Genomic DNA, 16,969 nt, shown 5'->3' on the forward strand with positions numbered 1-16,969 from the left:
CCACAACCCAGAACTCCATGCAGCCAGAAGAAGTGTCATCTGATTTGGGTTTGGGAACAAGTCAATCCACTATTCCAATCACAGGCCAGTCTACAGGGCAACAAAGTGGCCCATCACCAGTTCTTGCAGAGAGTAGTCCACAACAACATGTAGGCACACAGCCAAGACCAGCAACAAATATCCTGCGCACAATAGCTCAAACTATCCGTGGACGCAGACATAGGCGTTATGAGGATTTACGCACCCTGCCAGGTATCATTGATACCAGAATAATACACATGATGAATTCACTGATACCAGAGAGTGATGGAAAGAGATTTTGTCGCTCCCTCTCTCCCTCTCTTGCATTGGTTGCACCTGATAGGCAGCACAGGTTAAGGGCGTCCATAATCACACTGATTTCTGCTACCCAACGTCAGCCTGAGCCCACATATGTTTTTGAAGTGATAGAGCAATGGAGAGCAAATCCACGTGGCCCACACACAAACACCACACAAATAACTGTTGAAACCCAAACTGATGAACAGACATCTAATTCTCAACTAAATACTGTAGTTCAACAAGCACATATACAGTGGCCCTCAACTTCATTGGGTAGTGATTCACAAAATAGACCAACAACTATCCCACACCAAACAGACCCGTTATTTACACAACTGCCATCACAACAAACATCTTTTTACCAACAAGGCCCCCAACAGACACCTATGCAACCCTCTATTAGCTATCCAAGTAATTTAAGTAATGTTCATAGACTACCACAAATGTTACAGCAACCAGCATCCTACCCTATACAACCTAATCTACAGCAACAGTACTTTCAAAGTCAGCCTTTCCCTACCAACTTCACATACCAACATACTCAGCCTTTACCCTCACAACAATATGTAACACCTACACTTGGTCTTCCATCTGGTCAAACAACTACAGCAATGTTTGTTCCTAGCACAACAAATGTCAGAAGTGTAAACACTGTTCAGGCACTTACTACTACATCTAGTGTTGTGCAGCCAACGTATTCAGTAGGTGACAATGCCATGGAGACTACTCAGGAAAGCATCACTAGCCTAGATGATTTAGTTGACACATAATTTGCTCTAGTTAGTGTATGACTAACATTTTGTAATGTATGTATGGTTATGGCTGTTCTCCAGACATTCCAAAATGTTATATACTACATAGCCCATATGTGTTGGTATGTTTAATTCTTTAATGGGTTTAAAAGCTAAAGACCGTTACTCTATCACTTCCAAAAACAGTACCTGCATGTGTTGCGGGCTGGGAGGACGCCGCCGCCGCGCGCTCGCTAACGCTCTGGTCCAGCACTGCTGCGGCTGCTGCTGCTCGGTTGCTCGAGCGGTGGGCCGGATCCGGGGACTCGAGCGGCGCTCCTCGCCCGTGAGTGAAAGGGGTGGTTGGTTTGGGGGATTTAGTTTGTGACGCCACCCACGGGTTGTGGTGAAGATGGGTACCACCGCTGCTGGTGACGGGGATTCCGGGAGCGATGGTAGGGAGCAGCTGGATGTTGTTTTCCCCCTCCGTGGGTAGGGGTCGGTGGTCCCGGGGCCCGGTGGTGTGACGAGGAGGCAGGGTTGGTGAGGTGCAGGGTTGCTGGGACAGCGCGGCGCGGTGCCGGATGGCACGGGTGTACTCACTCAGTAAGAGATGCACAAAGTCCTCAGTAAACCAAACGGCTGGATGGATGGGTCCCGCAGCCGGCTGCAGTGTCTCTCCCTGGACAGGTGATGGCGGCTGTCTTTCCCTGCACCTTGATGTACTTGTTTCACTACGATGGATCCCCAATGGTAGTCCGCTCCCCGGTGTATGGATGCCGGAGGAGCCCGTTTGCCCGCAGGCGCTGGCCCTTGCGTCTCTAGCCTTAGGCGGTAGATGTATACCCTCACGGTGTGGGCGGTTGCCTTCTATCTGGTCTTTGGCTGTTAGGAAACCCCCTGGGTTCCGATCACACTCGGATTTGACTATTGTCGGCGGCTCCAAGCCTGGTCGGGGTCCGATGGCCCTGCCTGTGTGTGCTGGCTTCACTTCGCTCCCCGGTCGGTACCGGCGGGCCAACGCCCAACCCCGGTCCTACGGTTCCGCGTTGCTTCACCACTCGGTGAACCTTGTTGTCAGTGCCTGGGCCACAAACCCAGACACCCAAGTGTTTACTCCTAACACTTCAACCTCCTGCACTAAACTCCTGAACTCAACTGTCACTTTTCCCGCCTCCAGGCCTGTGAACTCCTCGGTGGGCGGGGCCAACCGCTTGGCTCCGCCCCACCTGGTGTGGACATCAGACCCCGGAGGGAGGCAACAAGGATTTTATGTTTGGCTAATGTTACTGTCTAATGGGGGTGGGGTGTTTGTGTGTTACCTGTGACGACCTAGCTAGTCCAGGGCGCCACATTCCCCCTTGGTGAAATGCAGACCGTCCGCGGGCTGCCCATCCATCACCGGTTTTATTTTTTTTTCAAAAACTGTAAAAACATAAATAACATGTAAACATTTCAAACATAAGCAATTTTGTTAGGTCACTTGAAACGTTGCACATATAAAACGCTTTTAATAATGACGGATGGACGGATGTCTTCCGCTCTCCCACCCAAGCAACCTAGCCCTGATGCTGCCCCTAAGAAGTGGGCAGCACCCCTTGACCCCAGTCCAGGTTCAGGCTGCTCGAGCGGGAACGGGTACGGTAACTCGCACCCGACTGTCACTTCAGGGGACCCCACGTCCAAGGGGGACCCCTGACCCCCAGAGGATGGCCACCGGTCCTGGTGGTGGCCGGGCCCCAGCATGCTCTGCTGCGGGCCCTTACTCAAATCTGCCTCTCCGGAGGCGGCAACGGTTTCCATCCCACAAAACTATTTACAAACCCACCAGTTCGTGGGTGGCCTGCCAGTTCTCGGCCGAGTTCATGAGCAGTTTCTCATGTGGGGGGATAAAACACACAGAGTCCCTCCGGGGACAATTTGCCGGCAACGGCCAGAATAATCAAGTAGACAATCAGATGATCTTCGGTTGATTTTTGATTCATTCAAACTGCTGAGGGTCCCAACGGGGACTTGCTGTAGGGTCCCAGTGGGGACTGTCAGTTGGGTCCCAGGGGCCATTCACAACACCTGACTCCGGGACAACTTCCTCCTGCAGCTTTCCCACGGTCCACCACCGGACAGCACGAGCCCCCAATGCCACCCTCACACAGGGGTGACACTGTCCCACAGGACTCCACTTCAAACTGCCGGCAGTGCGGGTACGGCTGCTCCTCCAACCGGACTCTTGGAATCGTGAGGGCCAACGGGAACATCACCAGGGTCCCAACGGGGACCGACAGCAAGGTAGCCGGGAACCGCTACCACATCCTTTTTCTCCAAGCAGCAGTCTTAGGGCACAGCTGCTGTAGCTGCCGCTCCGGGTCAGTCGGTGTGGGGGACGGGCCCAGCCGGAGTCCCTCCGTGCCGGCACCTTCAGTAGTGAGGAGCCCCACTGTGACATGGCCTGCTCTGCCGCTTGGCAGCTACATCCCCGCGGTGCCTCAGCCGAGGCTGGGTGCCTGGGAGCGGTCAGCGGGACTGGCGGTGCTGGCGTTGGGTCGAAGATCGCCTCCGTTGCGACCGGGCGGACTGCCGGGGCCGTCATCATCTCCGTCACGGCCAGGATGGAAGCTAGGACGGGTGCCAGGGCGGTGGTAAAGGTAAGGCCCGGGGGCGCAGGTCTGGGCCCTCTCCCACAGACGCTACGGGCTCCGCTACCGGCGACAGTGGTAACGGGTCTGTCGGGACGGTGGCCGCGTACAAGGGCAGTAAGGGAGGTGGCATAGTGGATGTCAGCAGGCCGGGCCCCTCAGACGCAGCGGCCGTTCCCTCAGGGACATAGGGGCGTGGGCCGCTTACCTGCTCCGCCGGAACCACCACTCCGCATGCCCGCACGGTTGCAGCCAGACCCTTCTTCTCCGACGTCCGCTCTGCCATAATGGAGTGGACCGCAGCCTTGAGCTCCTGGCACGTCTTGCTGCTGGGTCCAGGAACGTGTTCCGGCAGAGTCCTGGCGTCCCTGCACTTCTGCGGCGCTAATTACATGCGGCCATTAAGCACTGCCGCTCCTGCGGCCAGCGCTCCTCCGCCAGTCGCAGACATCTTTTTCCCGTCCCCCCTTGGTTCTCCTCAGCACTTCCGCTTGTTGGGGGCGGGGCTTCGTTTTCGCACCTTCCCTGCTCGGAGAAGACGTTCGAGCGAGAGATTTTCGTGCCAAAGATGGCGGCGCTTCAAAATTTTCGGCAGGACACCGCCGGCGGAGATCACAAGGTGCACTTCTACCGGTAAGTAGATCGGTTCAATCCTGTTCGTGACACCAAGTTGTCGCAGGTGGGGAGGACGCCGCCGCCGCGCGCTCGCTAACGCTCGGGTCCGGCACTGCTGCGGCTGCTGCTGCTCGGTGGCTCGAGCGGTGGGCCGGATCCGGGGACTCGAGCGGCGCTCCTCGCCCGTGAGTGAAAGGGGTGGTTGGTTTAGGGGATTTAGTTCGTGACGCCACCCACGGGTTGTGGTGAAGATGGGCACCACCGCTGCTGGTGACGGGGATCCCGGGAGCGATGGTAGGGAGCAGCTGGGATGTTGTTTTCCCCCTCCGTGGGTAGGGGTTGGTGGTCCCAGGGCCCGGTGGTGTGACTGGGAGGCAGGGTTGGTGAGGTGCAGGGTTGCTGGGACAGCGCGACGCGGTGCCGGATGGCATGGGTGTACTCACTCAGTAAGAGATGCTCAAAGTCCTCGGTAAACCAAACGGCTGGATGGACGGGTCCCGCAGCCGGCTGCAGTGTCTCTCCCCGGACAGGTGATGGCGACTGTCTTTCCCTGCACCTTGATGTACTTGTTTGACTACGATGGATCCCCAACGATAGTCCGCTCCCCGGTGTATGGATGCCGGAGGAGCCCGTTTGCCCGCAGGCGCTGGCCCTTGGGTCTCTAGCCTTAGGCGGTAGCTGTATACCCTCACGGTGTGGGCGGTTGCCTTCTATCCGGTCTTTGGCAGTTAGGAAACCCCTGGGGTTCCGGTCACACTCGGATTTGACTATTGTCGGCGGCTCCAAGCCTGGTCGGGGTCCAATGGCCCTGCCTGTGTGTGCTGGCTTCACTTCGCTCCCCGGTCGGTACCGGCGGGCCAATGCCCGACCCCGGTCCTACGGTTCCGCGTTGCTTCACCACTCCTGCAGATGGCCACCACCGTCTGCCAACCTTGTTGTCAGTGCCTGGGCCACAAACCCAGACACCCAAGTGTTTACTCCTAACACTTCAACCTCCTCCACTAAACTCCTGAACTCAACTGTCATTTTTCCCGCCTCCAGGCCTGTGAACTCCTCGGTGGGCGGGGCCAACTGCTTGGCTCCGCCCCACCTAGTGTGGACATCAGACCCTGGAGGGAGGCAACAAGGATTTTATGTTTGGCTAATGTTAATGTCTAATGGGGGTGGGGTGTTTGTGTGTTACCTGTGACAACCTGGCTAGTCCAGAGCGCCACACATGTTGTAATGTTGCCTTGCTGCGGACCTGAGTTTATGACCATCCATTTATAACAACTTTGTTGTGGGAAAATATGCACGCACATACCCTACTACATTCACATTCAAACACCTTTATCTATATTGTAAAATCCTGCCAATATGCAGTATCTGCATATGGTATGGTCCCATCCTTGTATTCCAATAGTGTCAAACAAATGATGTTTGCGTGACATTATTGCATAATACAGTATGGTGGTTTGTCTGGGATAATGTCTCAGAACAAATTTTGTATAAAAATAAAAAGATTACAAGGTGTCGCGCAATAGACATAATAACAGACATACATAGGTTATTAAAAAAAACAGTACAGTATGATTGTGTTCAAAATTTTGACAAAACATTTATTTCATTATCATTACTAATTAGGCACAAAAACAAAACTATTATGTGGTAACATTTTGGAATACAATAAGGTAAAGTAATATTCAAAAATGGAAATATATATACCTATGTATGGGCATTTTCTCTTTTGTGAAACATATGTGTTTTGTGATTATGTAACAGACTGATATAACTAAAGGACAATGTCCTAATTAGACAGTATTAGCAAGATTTAAACTAAAATAATCTTTAAACTGATTCCTAACTTGAAGACCAGAAGAGACCAAATTGGTCCTTCCACTACCATTACCTACTAATGGGGCATTTAGAGGTGGCACATCAACAATCGTCATTGCATTCATGTAATCTACAGTAATTATGTAATATTAGGCTAGGTTCACACACTGCGGTTTTTTGACGCTGCGTTTTTGTGCGTTTTTTGCAGCAAAAACCGCACAAAAACGCACCCGCGGCAAAAAAACGCGGCAAAAAACGCACGCGTTTTGCCGCGATTTGGTGCGTTTTTTTGCTGCGTTTTGCTGCGTTTTTGCTCATTGCGTCTTTATGCGTTTTTTGTCAGTGAACAATGCCATTAAAGATTGTTGAAAAAAAAAAAAAGGTCTGATGTCATTTCCTTCTTCAATATGTTCTTCATTCTCCACTAGTGTATGCAATAGAGCAGACAGCTGTGCAGAACTATAAGGCTCAGCATGCTCCATACAGGACTGTATGCTGGAGGGAGAGGCAGAGGGAGCAGAACTACAAGGCTCAGCATACTCCATCCAATAGTGTATGCAGGAGAGCAGACAGCAGCTGCAGAACTACAAGGCTCAGCATCCTCCATCCAGGACTGAATGCAGGAATTTTTTGCCCCCAAAAAAATGACGTGGGCTTCGCCATATTTTTGTATGCTAGCCGGGTACAGCAGGCAGGAACAGGCTGCCCCCAACCCCAGCTGCCTATTTGTACCCGGCTGGGAACCAAAAATGTAGAGAAGCCCTTTTTTTTTAATTATTTAATGAATTTTTGAGTCCAGCCGGGTACAACTAGGCAGCTGGGGATTGGAATCCACAGTGCAGGGTGCCCAAGCTTTCTGGGCACCCCCGCTGTGAATTGCAGTCCCGCAGCCACCCCAGAAAATGGCGCTTTCATAGAAGCGCCATCTTCTGGCGCTGTATCCAACTCTTCCAGCTGCCCTGATGCCGGGTGGCTTGCTGGGTAATAATGGGGTTAGGGCTAGCTGTATATTATCAGCTGGCCCTAAGCCCGAAATTCATGGTGTCACGCCAATATTAGACATGGCCACCATGAATTTCTAGTAAAGATAAAAAAAAACACAACACACAGAAAAATATTTTTTATTAGAAATAAAACACAACACAATTAGTGACTCCATCTTTATTGAAATAAAGAACCCCCCTCCGCAGTAATCCTGGGTCAAGGGTCCCGCGCCGTCCAATCCAGATCCAATATCATCTGATGGATTTGCTGGAAGGCAAAGCGATCAGATGATGTGTCAGGTTCTAGGGGCTGAAGCACATCACACATCAGCTGATTGTTTAAAAGCCGTTTATACAATCAGCAGATGCATCGGTGCAAAAAACAAAAAAAAAAAATACTCACTTATGTGCTGATTACCGGCAGCTCCTGGAGCGATTGGAGGAGTCTGATCCCGTCCGATCGCTGCAGCAGCTGCCGGTAATCAGGGATGAAGTCTCCTGACGCATCCGCTGATAGGTTAAACCGGCCGTGCGCCCGCGTCACCGCGATACTTACAATCAGCTGATGGGTCAGGTGACTGCATCAGGTGATCCATCGCCAGGTCCTGCATCCATCGGAGGTGTCCCGAACGTCTGCACACAGCCGGAGCGGGGGTGGCGATACCGTGAGAGGAGATGGGAGCGGGCATGGCACAGGGAGTCTGCAGACAGGTCACTTTTGTTTTCGCAGCCGCTTCCACCTCCCGCCCGAACATGGCGCCGCACGGCAGCAGACATGCACAGGACCGTAGGTGGAAGTGGCGGTGACGGTACCGGGAGGATTCACGCTTCTGTATTTACTGACAGAAGGAATCCTCTTCCTGTACATGTCACTTTACTACCCACCTCCTGCATTTATAGCTGCGTTTTTGGTCTTAGAAACGCACCAAAACGCAGCTATTTGCGTTTCTCATTGCGTCTTTCAACATCCCATTGCACTCAATGGATGAAAAGCGCAGTGAAAAACGCGGGAATAATTGACATGCTGCGTTTTTGTGGCACCACAAAAACGCAGCTGAAAAAAAACGCTGTGTGCAGACAGCAAAAATGAAAACTCATAGACTTTGCTGGGGAAGCAAAGTCATGCAGTTTTCTGAGCAAAAACGCACCCGAAAACTGCGCAAAAACGCCGCGAAAAACGCACTGTGTGAACTTACCCTTAGTGTAGCTTTCATGACAGCCTTGACGGTGGTTGGTTGGAGCTGTTTGGTGGTTTGATAAAAGCGCCATTTTGATGCTAAAATGCCAAAGGCACGTTCCATATAGCAACGTGCTCTGGCCAATGTGTTATTAAATTGGGCTTTTGAGCTGTCCAGTCCACGTCTTGGATAAGGACGCATCAAATGCCTCGACAAGGCAAACCCCTGATATGCAACCATGGCAAATGGGGCATTAGGGCCATTAGTACCAGGTAAAGGTCTGGGTGTAGGCAAATGTAGGTTGTCAGACACTAATCGTTTTGCTAAACGTGAGCTTCTGAATATTCTCGCATCAGAGGCACTGCCATAGGCACCAATATCCGCAAACATGAAACAGTAGTTAGGCTAAGAACGCACTTTGCGTCGTCCAAAACGCAGGTCAAAACGTCTATGGTGTAATTAATTGATTTGACCAAAGTTGCCTTTTTCAGAAATTTAGCGCTGAAAACACATGCGTATTTACCGCGTATTTGATGCGTTTTCATCGGTTTTTGCATGCTTTTCCACCTGCGTTTTGACAGATGCGTTTTAAACATCAAGACACTGCTAAATAAAGTTTAAACAGTCAAGCACAATAAAAAAGAGAAAAAAAAGGAACAAATATATATTTTTTTATTTTAATAAAGAAAAAAGATATATTTCATAAAATTATAGCGCTAATATATTTATTGCAAAAACAGCTATAAATTCTTATTTTTCTTAAATTTAATTGTCGGACTATGTGTGTGTGTGTAAAGGGACATGTGAAATCATTATATTGTTGTCCAAAAAGCATGCGTTTTGGAAGTCCAAAACGCATGTTTTCTGCACTGAAAAAGAAGGTAAAATGCAGGAATTTGAAGGAATCTTGGTTTTTGCCATTTCTTATTGACTTCAATGTTAGCAAAATGCACCCAAAGTGGCAAAAACAACTGACATGCTGCATCTTTGAACGCATGTTTTTTTGCCACAAAATATGCAAATTAAACGCAGCGTTTGGAAACGCAAAGTGCGGTCTGAAAATCACCATTTTCCATTGACTTTGCTGGAAAACCAAAACGCATGCCTTTTGGCATGAAAAAGGTGCTTCTCAAAACGGACCTAAAACGCAGCTGAAACGCAGGTAAAAACGCAAAGTGCGTTCTTAGCCTTAGTGTCTACCAAAGCCAAAATATCTACAGAAAAAAACTTATGGAAATTAAAAAATCTTGAGCCAGAGTTAGGTGGTTTCTTCACTCTAATGTGCTTTCCGTCTATGGCGCCAATACAGTTTGGAAATGATGTCATCTGAAAAAACTCTTCTGAAATGCGCAACCAATCCTGTGATGTAGGCTGCTTCATGACTTGATGTTTAAGGGTTTCCCATAGCACAGTGCAGGTATGCAGTATTATCATGCCAATGGTCCATCTTCCCAATAAAAATTCAAAATGTAGACTGCTGATGGATTGGCCAGTTTGCAAGGTAACTAAAAATGAGAAGGACATGACATTACTATGTATATTTATGAAAGTGGTATATGGTTAACTTACTAATACAATGGCTGGATACATACAATGTGTGTCAAATTTATTATGTTTATTTTTGAAATCTGAAAGAAGTCGTTTTTTTCCATATTGGAAATTTACTTAAAATTTTGTTTAATAAACATGATATTTTGAGTGTTGAATCTGGTATCCTTTTTCTATTGCATGTTTGAATGGGAAAATTAGGCAATGTGACCATGTTATTTGACTCTAAAGTGGAGTTATGGTATATTAAAAGGTAGTATCAATCATACATTGAGGTATGTGTTTACATCAGGGTTTTAGCGGCAGGTGTGAACATAGAAACACATTTCAAACCAACACATTAACATCTGTGTATACATTTTAACACCTACCGTAACCAACAAGCGTTCCTCAGGGGAGATGCTGAGCCGCATACAGGTGTCTTGATGCTTCAACTGTTGATACACTAGTCCAAGGATGTTGTCAAATGATGGGATGGTGATATGGCAGTAGGCTTGGAATTTAGGTGGAAATTTACGCATTTCTCCATAAAGAATATTAAAATGGCTATGCGTCTTCCTTAGTTTGACAAGGAGGTGGATCCACATCCTCTTTTCAACAGGTGGTTCTTCTTCAATCATATGTCTCCTAACCCCAAATCGCCTAGATATCAACCACAGCAAATACATGGTTGCTTCATTGGAGAGAAACATTTTGCGGCGAAAATCAATGTTTTGAAGAGTTTTTAAACCTTATCCAACGATGTGGGACCTCAATTGACCAATTTAGCACACCAGGATCTCATGATGAAGGCTTAACAACGTTATTTGGTAACGAATGCGGATCTGTAAAAACGGACGTCACAAGGATGAGATACATACGTATTTTTTGTCAATACGGACCCTCCACACGTACACACGGAGAGCATATGCCATCACATGGATGCCATACGTACCGGAGAAACACCAATAAAAAACGGAACACGGACCCGAAAAACGGACAATGTCACACGTACGTTTTTTATGCGGAAGTGTGTTTTAGGCCTAACACAGCAATTAATCCGCAGAAACTATATCACGCACCCTGATAATATGCTGCTTTTTATAGTGTTCTTTTTAGTTCTTTTTGCTGCTCTTTTGGTGTTACGCATGCAATATCTTAAATACCTCTTGTGTGACCGCTGTTTATAATCACTATCTTTACTCTGCTGTAAGTGCGAGTCCTTTTTTTGCCATTTCTGCAAAAAGTGCTCCGTCCCTTTAAGACATTGAACTTTGAATTTATGGGCTACAAATTGTGATACAGGTCTATTGGGACACCCTGATAACATTCCCAGGGTATGATCAGCAGTTCATAGGGTTTTGGTTGTTCTGGTCCTCTCATTAGCTCCATTTTGCTGCTGTCTTTGATGTTTTCAGTACCTAACATCCCTCCTGATTGGGCATTGATTATAGTCATTACCTGCCTTACAATATTTACCTGCTTTCTCTGCCATAGAAAAAAACGTTAAGTGATTTAAGGGTTTTCCAGTGTAGCGTGCTGTACAGACACTCACATGGAAAACCAAGGGGGGAGAAGGGCCCTATATTATTATATTACCTACTCTGTGATACTGGGATACCAATTATAGATATTAAGATACTGCAGTAAAGTAGAGTGGCTGCTGGTGTGCCACAGACGTGAGGTACCGGCAGTGCAGTCACTCTTGAGTGGCTTCTGGTGTGCCACAAAAGCATGGTACCGGCAGTGCAATCACTCAAGTGGCAACTCGTGGGCCCCAGACGTGGGGTATCACGTAGTAGCCACTATTTACCTTGCGCAGTGTCGAGTGGTGTGGTGCAAGGTAAGGTCCTACCCTTGAAAGCAACATGGATGCAGAGACATAGTTCTTTGTCGTGTGGTTGTTGTCATTCCGAGTTGTTGCAAGGATAAGAACTACACAGAGTAGATCCTCATCCAGTAAGGATGAGGATGTGGCGATATGGACTCCTGCAATTGATGTTGTACAACACATAAAAGGCGCAGAAGCTATCAAAGGCTGTAGACCAAATTGGGAAAAGGTGAATGCAGGTATGAATGGAACACTGGATGAACAAATGTGGCGCCCCTGACCTGGTCAGGCACCACTGAGTACTGCACCCAAGTCGGGTCAGTACAATACAGGTAATCCTGATGGCTGAGAAGCGTGTGGACACACGGAACACTAGTAACTAGGAACACACACACAGCTAGAGGGGACCCCTGAGCAGACTCAGGGAGGGGGCGGGGCCGTCGCCTCCCAGCTAGTGGTGGGTGGCGTCACTGGGAACAAGGGAGTTGTGCAGAGGCAGCCAAAGGAGAAGGAAGTGGAGGAGTCGCGTCTGGAGGGCAGAGCAGTGAGCAGGGCCCTTACAGACACTGCACCGTTCGTGGCTGCTGGCGGGGGAGAAAGGGCTACCTGGTAGTGCCGCCCGAAAACTACCTGAGGCCTGAGTGCAGAGAGGTGGCCGAGTACGGGGACTGCCAGTAGACCCTGCCCGCACGGGGTTACAGGTCCCCAGAGCAGGGGCCCATTCAGTTGGCCTGCTAAACCTGCAGGTGGGGGGCACTCCATGCCCTTCATCAAACCAACACAGAGTCCGGAGCCACGTAGCAACGAGAGGGCCCATAAGTGGAAGAAGGCAGCAGCCAGAAACACTTGGTCCAGGCTACAGACAAAGGGCCAAAAAGGGGAGAACTGGCAGAAGCAGCTTCCCTGGGTGAGCCCCACACGACTTCAGGTCGGGGCCACCTCAAACAAAGAGGGCTAGGAAGGCGAGCTAGCAGCCACCCCGACGTCAGCCAAAGGGATACCCGGTTCCCCTCCTGGTTCATCACAGCATCGCCCCAGATACCTCACTCTTCTAACAACAAACAGTGAGTAAAACCCTGAAAGACATTACTGCTGTGTGTGTGGATTACTCTGCGACTTGCTGCACTATACACCTACAACGGGCCCTGGGGCCAGCCTCACTCTCGGGAGGCCACCACATCTGACTGCACCTACCATCAGCCCCAGGTGTCCCTTAAACTGTAGTGGCGGTCGTCCTGACCGCAATACCGAGAGTGGCGTCATGAATTTCCCATTGAAGTTAACCTACCTGTTATCCAGCACTGTGGCGTCCCCGAACAGGATCAGCGCTCCTGGGGCGTCACACAAACATGGCAGGATTTCCTGACTAACTGTAAAGGATGGCTAGAGGACCATAATAAGTTTAACCAGGCCATAATGTGGTATGAAGTAGTCCAAGAAATGACTAGGACTGAACATAAGCAGAGGCGTATCTAGGGGGGATGCTGGTGGGGTATCTGCCCCGGGGGCGCAACAGTCAGTGGGGTACTGTCGGGCTGCCTGATGCGGCTGTGTGAAAGTCTGCCCGGGGGCTGCGTTTGCGGCCCCGTAGTGGGAGACGGCCATTCTCTAAGCGCAGCTGTCACACTGACAACCACACTCGTAGAAAGTGCAGCGCGCGGCTCCCAGTACTCAATTGTCCTTGTATCTGTCAGATGCGAGGACAATTGAAGCGGTGATCGCTAGTGCTGACTTACGGGTCAGAGCGACGGCTGTTATGTGATCAGGTCAGCTTATCACATTGCTGACCCGGAAGTCAGGGCCGCAGCGCGGAGGTGAAAGAGAACGCTGATAAGTGTTCCCGTGGAGCTGTGAAGACAAGAAAGAGGGTGGGGGAGGGAACTATCTGTGGACAGAATACGGTGGGAAGAGAGGATGGGGAGGGGGAAAAATCTTGGGACACAGTATAAAGAGAGAGAGTATGAGGGGTGATGCATGGGGAGAGGGAGGATGAGGGGTGATGCATGGGGAGAAAGAGAATGATGGGTGATGCATGGGGAGAGAGAAGATGAGGGGTGATGCATGGGGAGAAAGATGAGGGGTGATGCATGGGGAGAGAGAAAATGAGGGGTGATATATGAGGAGAGAGAGTGTGAGGGGTGATGTATGGGGAGAGAGAGGGTGACGGGTGATGTATGGGGAGAGAGAGGATGAGGGGTGATGCATGGGGAGAGAGAGGATGTGGAGCAAACTGGAAAGAAGTTTGGAGGACACAGAATACACAGGGCACCGTATAAAGACTGGGCAGTGTAAGGGGACATGGTGTAAAGGACAGTGTGAAGAGTGTGCTCAGTATGGAAAGAAGTGGGCAGTGTGGAGGGCATGTACCATAAGAGGGAGAGTGTGTGGGTCATTTTTTGTGCAGAGAACACAGTGAGGGGCCATTATTTATTCTGGGGCACAGCATAGGGCAGATATTTTTAAGTAAAAGTATTATCATTCTGCTATATTTAGGGGCATCGTGTCGGGATGTGCTGCAGAAGATCGGAGAAGATGGAAATCTGCAGAAACGAGATGTGAATGTGAAAAGTAATCATGGCGTCAGGATAAGATAAAGAATAGAAAGAAACAACTCAGAGACAATCATCTATAACGTACCTGAATGTAAATGTTTATTTGTGATACTGACTATGTCTCATCATTAGGCCTCGGTCCCACTTGCGCATTGCTTCTAAAGCCCGCTTTACACGCTACATGATATCTTACGATGTGTAAGTGGGGTCACGTCGTAGGTGACGCACATCCAGCATCGTAAAGTATGTTGTAGCGTGTGACAGCGATGTGCAATTGCGATTGAACGAAAAACCGTTCATCACATGCACGTCATTCATTCCTGACGAATTGAACGTCAAGTTGTTCATCGTACCCGGGGTAGTACACATCGCAGCGTGTGACACCCCGGGAACGATGAACTGCAGCTTACCTGCGTCCTGCAGCTCCCGGCTGGCAATGCGGAAGGAAGGAGGTGGGCGGTATGTTTACATCCCGCTCATCTCCGCCCTTCCGCTTCTATTGGCCGGCTGCCGTGTGACGTCGCTGTGACGCCGAACGTCCCTCCCACTCCAGGAAGTGGACGTTCGCCGCCCACATCGAGGTCGTATGGAAGGTAAGTATGTGTGACGGGGGTTAATCGTTTGTGTGGCACGTTCAACAAATTGAACGTGCCGCATATACGATGGGGGCATTGCAAATCGCATACGATATCGTATGCGAAATTGCAACGTGTAAAGCAGGCTTTATGTGAGTGAAATGGGACCCCCACTGATCAACTGTTCTTGGTGCAGGTGGCCAGAAATTCTTATTTCTGAATCTGCTCCGTCCTCTGATAAGTGTCCGCGGCCGGGTACTCCACATCCACCTCATTGATTTTAATAGTAGACTGCTGCCACTATCAGAAGACGGAACAGATCCAGAACTGAGCACTTCCGGCCATCACCGACACGGCACCTAGAACAGGCAAATGGCTGGGGAGCCAGGTGCCAGACCCCGACCAGTCATTGGTGACCTATCCTAAGGAAAGGCCTTCAATGTTAAAATAGTGGACTCTCTCTTTAATAAAGTCTTGTGCCATGTGACAAGTTAAAGGTCACTATGTTTTATTTATGTTGTTAGGAGCATTAAAAGGGTTGTCCAAGTTTGTAATGAGTCTGCAGTCACTCCATGTGTTACTCTGTGACTGCAGCCTTCTAAGTTCTCATAGTGTGCACACTGACAGTTTCCCAGAGTCATAGAGTCCGCTGCTGCATTAACAGAGAACTGTCAGTTAACAACACGTTCTGCAAATCTCTGGGATTTTCCAACACTTTTGCCACTGGATTGTCCACCGGCTGTGACACCTCTGTGACATCCCCTTACTATTTTTGTGTGAAATGCCTACAGCTCTGCCTCAACTCCAGAGGTTCTGAGGCAAAATCATCACATATAAACAACAGAGAAAGACAGGCATGAAGAATATATATTTACATATGTACCACCCCTGTGTCAGCAGCCGGGCTGCTCGGATCCGGATCCGCGGTGGCTCGAGGGTTCTCCGGACCCGGGTGTCGTGCGGCCACTCGAGTAAAAGGGGGTGTATTTACAGGGGATGATGTGGAAAGTTTGTGATGCCACCCACGGTGTGTGGTAAGGGGGAATACCACCACTGCTGATGGGAGTATCCGATGGCGATGGAGTGGGCAGCCAGGTGTTTAACCCCTCCGTGGGTAGGGGGGAATGCCCCGGGACTCGGTGAAGGCGACAGGAGGGTGCCGTTGGGGGATAAGGGTCACTTGCGTACTCACTCAGTCTAATAAAGCTGACACCGACAATTGTAGTAAACCAAAGTTCTGGACACCGCTGCCGCTGGGAGGGAGCACGCCTGGATCCCGTGCTTGTTGGTGTTGCCTGTTAGTCTGTGACCTTTGCCTTGGCACCTTTGTCTTCTAGTTGGTCCCTTTAGTGTAGAACTAATCGGGTCCCGCTCACCAGTATGGCTAACTGGGTGAGCTTGCTCTCAAGGTTCACGCTTGGGATTTTCTTGATCGTGTAGTGGAAAGTTCTAGCCCCCTCGTTGTGCTAGTACCCCGATTTTGGAGTGGGTGGAGAACGGATCTTAAAGGCTCCGTCCTCGTCGGGTAAATTGTCAGGACGCCTGAAGCTACTCCCTGACCTAGGGTCACGTACCTCACCGTGCCCTGGCCCCTGCCCGGAGATGGCACAAGGCCGCCGGCTGTCCTCCTTGACAGTCCGTGGCCCTTGTCACGATCCCCTGCGAGCAGGGTTCCAGCTCCGACCAGGTCCAGACCAACGTCTGTCACCTATTAGTCTCAAGGAGCCGTGCTCCTAACCTCTCCTCTCGAGAGTCACTCCACAACTGAACTGCTCCTGACACTGCTGATCCCCCCTTAACCAACCCCCCAAGTGGGCGACCCTATTCCACTCAGGCCGTCCACTGGTGTGTCTGGTGGGTGTGGTGCAGAGTGTTCCTAAGATTTTGATTAGCTTGTTCTTGGCAACACCAAAGGTTAGGGATCGGTAACCAAGGAGGTGGATACTGCACAGAAGGGCAGATTGCACAGTACCCGGTGACGTCCTGATAGGCCTGGGCATCACATTCCCCCTTGGTTAAGCATAGCTCATCCCCGACCTATAGGACATCAGAGGTTTATTTTTTTTTTTTCAATTGGAAGAAAAAAGGGTAAAACATTTACTTACAAATACATCCCACATTAGGGAGGCTGGTTACTTAAATGTTACTAAACTTTATTAAGAGTTCATCTCCCAACGGTGGAACGCTACCAGTTTCAGTAGTAGCGGG

General features: G+C 49.8%; 1 protein-coding gene across 1 annotated transcript in view; it reads right to left on the reverse strand.

The window, feature by feature from the left end:
* LOC142313125 (uncharacterized) overlaps window positions 1-16,969 on the reverse strand; it is a 149,721-nt gene that overhangs the window by 98,577 nt on the left and 34,175 nt on the right. The window lies entirely within an intron of this gene.

The sequence above is a fragment of the Anomaloglossus baeobatrachus genome, chromosome 5 (genome assembly GCF_048569485.1).
Source record: "Anomaloglossus baeobatrachus isolate aAnoBae1 chromosome 5, aAnoBae1.hap1, whole genome shotgun sequence".
Classification (NCBI taxonomy): domain Eukaryota; kingdom Metazoa; phylum Chordata; class Amphibia; order Anura; family Aromobatidae; genus Anomaloglossus; species Anomaloglossus baeobatrachus.